A 6401-nucleotide genomic window follows, 5' to 3' on the forward strand; every position below is an offset into this window, starting at 1 on the left:
AGGGTGAGCTAGGCAAAATGGCTAGAAATTAAAGAGCAGAAAAAAAAGAAAAATCAAGTAGTTGTGAAAGTTTGAAATCTCCAAAACAAATCCTCTATATTTGCATGTGTTCTTTGTGGCTCCAAACAACAACAACAAAATGGACCATGTAACAGTACCCGAAATGAATGAAATTGGAACAGGCAGGAAGCATTTTCCACCATCCTCATGTAAAGACTTTCCACGATGTGCAACGAGATGAGATGGTTATCTAAATAGGGCGAAACCGAGTCGGGCCAATTTGTTGAAAAAGTGTTGACAGAAAATAAATATTTACCAAAAGCTTACAATCACTACACAGTAAAAAGCATAACACAACAAGGATTGATTAGAGCGAGAGAACGAAATCGAAAGGCTATCACTGTACAATATAAATGATTCCCAATGTTTGCGTGAAAAAAAAACAACACAAAACACTCAAGAAATCTTGAAACACAGCAAAAAAACACACAAAAAAATGCATAACACATTACAATACACTTGATGCTAATTTATCGAATATATCATACCTAATTGTACTTGTTGGAAACTAATGACAGCTAAAAATGTGCTAATCCTACAAACATGATGAAAACTGAGGAACAGAAACTAGGAAGAATCTGGATTGTATATATACAACTAACTTATTGAAACAAAACAAACAAAAATAATAAAGTATTTAATTTTTAAGAGCAAAATGTTCATCATTTAGGACGAAAGAAAGCCAAAGACAAAATTTTCTTCTTCTGATCATATTCCAGGTTTGAAGTCAATAGGGTCGTGGTGTTACATCGTGCTGCCACCTGGTTTTTTTAAGTGCAAGAGTGGAAAAGTGCTGAGTCATCGTCTAAAAATAGACGGCGTCCTATCTCGCCCAGCAAAATGAAGTCGATAAAGTAGTCGGTTTCGAAGGAGAAAAGGTGGAAAATGTGGTCTAAAAATAGCGACGCCATCTCCCTTTGGCATCAAAGTAAGTCTGCAATTAAGGACTAACATTTAATAGCTTCTTTTTTTTTGTCTAAAACATCGATTAAAACCCAGACATGCACTTGTACTGCACTTGGCTAGCACGCGTGCTATTTTAACGGATAGCACTGCGCTTCTGATCATAGTACTCGTCCTGGCACCCTAACTAAGATGATGTTGCCCTTTGTGTATTCGACAATTCCTGTCACGATCACTAGCAGCGCTCGTTGCACTTAAGGTAAGTGCTAAATTTGAAGTTCCCGTGCAGAGCGTGCCATTGCACGTCTGATTAAAACTCATATTGACATTTATAATTATTTTCCAAAAAAAAAACTGTATATTGTGAAAATTTTAATGATTGAATCTATAGAAATCTTCCAAACATGACTTGTAAGTGATTTTTGGCACATTTATTGAGTTTTGACTTCATTAGCCAAAGATATAAAGTTGTTTGGTATAAATATATGAATTTTATAAAATTTAGATGCTTTTTGGTATAATTTGTGTTAATCGAAGTTTCAAGTTGTCAAAATTGCTTTTGAATGTTCTTGACAAGCCATCTGCAAAAATATGTAGGTCATTCTCCTCCAAGTCACACAGCACAGTCTGCGATCAGCAGGGAAGCGAGTCAGACGTGCGTCCCTCACAAACCAAAAAAGTGCTAAAAAGTGCAAAAAATGCCTCAGGGCAAGAAAAAGAGGCGGTCCTCACCAGCAGGATCGGCAGATTTGAAGAAGCTAAAGAATGCCGAAGCGCTACCTGCAAAGCCAGGCAGTTTGAGCAAGGACGCTCAAAATTCGTCTGGAAACCAGTTCGCTACCCTCCCTGTGGACGTGAGCGAGAAGGAAGAATTTGAACGACGGGAAAAGTTGCCACCCATTTTTGTGAAAACATCGTCATCGGATTCGGTGCGAAAGTGGCTGACCGGGTTTATCAAATCTGGTGCTTTACGAGCTTTCATTCGATTGTGTGCTGATGGACTCAAAATTCTGCTACCTACCAGAAAGGATTACAACTACGTTCGAGATTTCCTGAACAACACAAAGATTGAATACTACAGCCATGACGATCCAGGTGAACGCCCCATGAAACAGGTCCTCCGAGGCCTGTACGACATGGATGTGAGTGTGCTGAAAGAAGAGCTCAAAACTCTTAAGTTGAACGTGATCGAAGTCTTCAAGATGACGAGACACAACAAGGACATCAAGTATCGTGATCAACTGTACCTGGTTCATCTCGAGAAAGGATTGACAACGCCGTCTGAGCTGAAAGCAGTTCGGGCAATTTTCAACATCATCATGACTTGGGAACGTTATCGTCCAGTGCACCGTGACGTGACGCAGTGTTCGAACTGTTTGCAGTTTGGACATGGTGGAAGGAACTGTTTCATCAAGAGTCGTTGTGCAACCTGCGGAGGTGAGCACAAAACTCAAGCTTGTGAAACAATCAACGAGAACATTGAAGCCAAGTGCTTCAATTGCGGCGGCGACCATTCGACCAAGAATCGAAGCTGCCCAAAACGAGCTGAGTTTGTGAAAATTCGGCAGCAAGCGACGACGAGGCACCAACCTAATCGTCGCAAAACACCACCAACTTTTACGGACGTGGATTTTCCTGCTTTGGCGTCACCTGTAGTGGGATCTGTTCGAGTGGTTCCAAATCTGCAGCCATTGCCGTTGAATCAGCGGCAAAAAGTTGCAGAGAATACAACACCTCCTGGCTTCAGTCAGCAACCGAGGGAAAACCAGCATCAACGGATGAAGGCAGCAGTGACCTGTTTTCACCACAAGAACTTTTGAACATTTTCATCGAGATGACAACAACACTGCGTGGTTGCAAAACTCGTGCGGAACAAGTAAGAACGCTTGGAGGATTTATCTTAAAATACAGTTCGTAGTTTACTCGTTCTAATGATTTGTGAATATTTCAATGAATTTACTTTTTTAGTTTTAAGTTAGGATTAGTTGTTAAAGTGATTTTTTTTTCTTTTTTACCCAAATGTATTCGATTCAATGCAAAAATGTAAAACAATTTGAAGTAAATAAATGAATGTGAACAGTTAATAAGAAAACGAAAAATATAACAAAGATGAAGAGCATGTAGCCATACCACTTAGAATGTAAATGAAATGTAATTATTATAAGAAAGTTCAATAAAGACATAATTAATTTCAAAAAAAAAAAATTTCAAGTCACACAGCAGTTGCCCCGACCCCTTTTCAACTTGAGTGAAACTTTGTTCAAAGAGGTAATTTTGGTCCCTGATCACAAATCCGAGGCCCGTTTTTTGATCAATCGTGACGGTGGAGCGATACGACCCCTTCCATTTTCGAACATGCGTAAAAATACGTGTTTTTTAAATAATTTGCAGCGTGAAATTGTGATGGATTGGAAATTTGGTAACTTTGATGTAAAATTTGATGCCCGATTTGATGACGTAGGGGAACTATACCCTTTTTCAGCCTATTTCTATCATCGGCCTATCAGCACTTTGATCATGAATTACAGCTTTCATAAAGTGTTTTTGACTGTTACAAAGTAATAAATAGCTCAAATAAAAGTGAGCAAGCAACTCTCCATTGTTGATACATTCGAAAATGTTGATTTAATAGCGGAAAACGGCAAAAGTGATGAGTCGAACGGCTTAGAATGATTAAAATGGGTATATTTCCCCTACTCAAAATTCTGAAAAAACGTATCTATCATCGAAAAAAATACAATAGTTTTAAAACCTCCACCATTTTTTGTCACTCGACTGTAAAGATTTTGGGACAGGTAATTTTAAGGGAAACTTATTGTAGGTTATTTGTTTCATTTAGATCAAAAAGTTTCATTTGAAAATTTTGGGTTTTTGTAACTTTGCAGGGATATTTTTTAGAGAGTCGGTTGTGGACGGTGGAGCAGCGCGCACGCTTTGCAGTTTATTCGTGTTTCGAGCGTAATTTTTTTCAATGATTGGTGTTTTTTGTGCTTTTGTTAAGATTACATTAATTGTTTTGTGATTTTAAAAGCCCATCCTATATCATCGTTGATCAGAAAGCACGGCGCCGGGTAAATTTTGCTTCAATTTTTCAAATAATGTGTTAAATTTTCACGGTGAAAAAGTCATTTCTGTAGAATCGGTTATCGAAAGACACGCTGACATTTAGGATAGACCATTAGTGCACTGGCCACGGGGACGCCCAGACTCGTTTTTGCATTTCAATCTCTTCCATTTTCATTGTATCGCTGTTTAGATTTAATTTTAAACGCGTTAACTAATTTGTAAAAACTGTAAAAATATACTGATAAGTCCATCCCATAGCACTACAGCTCGATTGGCACGCGTTCGATTAAAATTTTTTCTTAATTTAATTACCTTTCACATGATGAGCACTGCCTACTAAGATATTTTTTATGATGATAATATTTTATTGAAACATAAAAATTATAACAAGTTTTGACAAAATTCATGGGAATTAATTTATAGCATTCATTACAAAACTCTGTATGCAGTGCCCATCGTGTGAAAGGTAATTAAATTAAGAAATTTTGGAGAAAGGCACTTTTTTTTCAGGAAATTGGGCATATCTCTGTGATTGATTCTAAAATGTTTTAAAATGTAATGGTGTAATGTGGCAGAGGATTGAACAAATATTTGTTGGTTCCTATTGGGTGATAAACAGCTTATTAAATAAATAATCTATGTTTGCATTGTTTAATGCTCAAACTTGTATCCGGGCAATGTGTTGCTGTTATTTCATGACAAATTGTACAATGAAAAGATTTACTTTCGGTCGTATCGGGGTTTTCAGCTTGGAATTTGGGGTAATTTAAAAGAAAGCTAGAAATCTGGTAAATTTGGTTCGATTTTTTTTTATTGGAGATCAAATATTGGTCAAATATAGTTGGTTAGAGTCCCCAAGGCATATTCATAAGAAGTTTGAGTGATATCAACAAGAATGCACCGATTATCTGTGACTTTTTTGAACAAATATCCCATAAAATCGAAAAATAATCTTCAAAAAAAAAGTTGCACTAGACCCCCCGACGAAATATTTCGGTATACCCCGCAAAATGTCGGGAAAGAGTCCTTCTTTCACGGTGCCAAATATCAGACAAACCGATTTTTTTATCTTTGAGGTCTCGAAAAAATACACCGTGCAATGCTATGCTTTGCAGGATTATTTTCTAAAGTGTAACACCAAATTTTCATGTCATAACAATATCAGGTTGCAAATTACTGAAAAACACGTCTTTTTACGCATGTTCAAAACTGGAAGGGGTCGTACCGATCCACCGTCATGAGATATCAAAAAACGGGCCTCGGATTCGTGTTTTGGGACCAAAATTACATCTTAGAACAAAGTTTCACGCAAGTTGAAGAGGGGTCGGGGCAACTTTTTCCGATTTCGTGTGAGTTGGCAGAGAATGAAATTATAATTGTTCCTACCAAATCCGTCTACGTTGAGACTTTGAGCTCCCGCTGTAGAGGTCAGATCAATCTACAAAATGTTGTTTATAAAACGCAGATGAAAAAAAGAAAATACAAAAATCATTGAAAGTGAAAAACCAATAGTGTCAGGGAGAACTAGGGAGTTTCGTAAAAACACGGACGCATAAACATTTTTTATCAACAATTAGCTTTTAAATTGCAATTGCCCGTTTTTCAATAAATCATCATCATCATCATCGTTGTACCTCGCAAATTTATTCAAATCAACTCAATAATTGCATTTCTCTCGAATTTGTTGACAAGGACGTTCTTTCATGTTTTGATTGCCAACACAACACGACGGGAATCAATTTGCGTCCGGGTGGTTAATTTTCCCGCGGATTATTTCATTTATTGCTACAGGTTCAAACATTTGGTTTATCTTTCTGCTTCAGCTCATTTGTTTGGTATTGGAAGGTGCTCTGCCATCTAAAAGTTCAAACACAACAACGAAAAAAAATCAAATTATTCGCTCTACAACATTGCCTTGGCGTTCTCGATTGCGAGATTCCTACTCGAAACTAGGTGTTCGAAGGCTTGATTGTTGAGGCAATTGCAAACCTCTTTTACACCTTAGCTTTCATCTACCCCGGGATTCGAACTGACGACCTTTGGATTGTGAGTCCAACTGCCTACCAGCGACTCCACCGAAACAGGACCCAGGGAGACGACTCCTACACCTGGACTGAGCTAACGACCTAACCTTTAGGTTATTCCGGGGCCAACATTTACTTCCCGTCCGATGGAAGGCGTGATCAGACAAATCTCGTCTCGAAAAATGCCACCGAGACCGTCTGGGATCGAACCCAGGCCGACTGGGTGAGAGGCAATCACGCTTACCCCTACACCACGGTTCCCGGCACAACAACGCTGGGTGCTTTTTTGTGGAAATAATAAAAACTATGGAAACAAGTGCGTGTACCTACTTCATTAATATTTGACCA

The sequence above is a fragment of the Culex pipiens genome, chromosome 3, assembly GCF_016801865.2.
Source record: "Culex pipiens pallens isolate TS chromosome 3, TS_CPP_V2, whole genome shotgun sequence".
Lineage (NCBI taxonomy): Eukaryota > Metazoa > Arthropoda > Insecta > Diptera > Culicidae > Culex > Culex pipiens.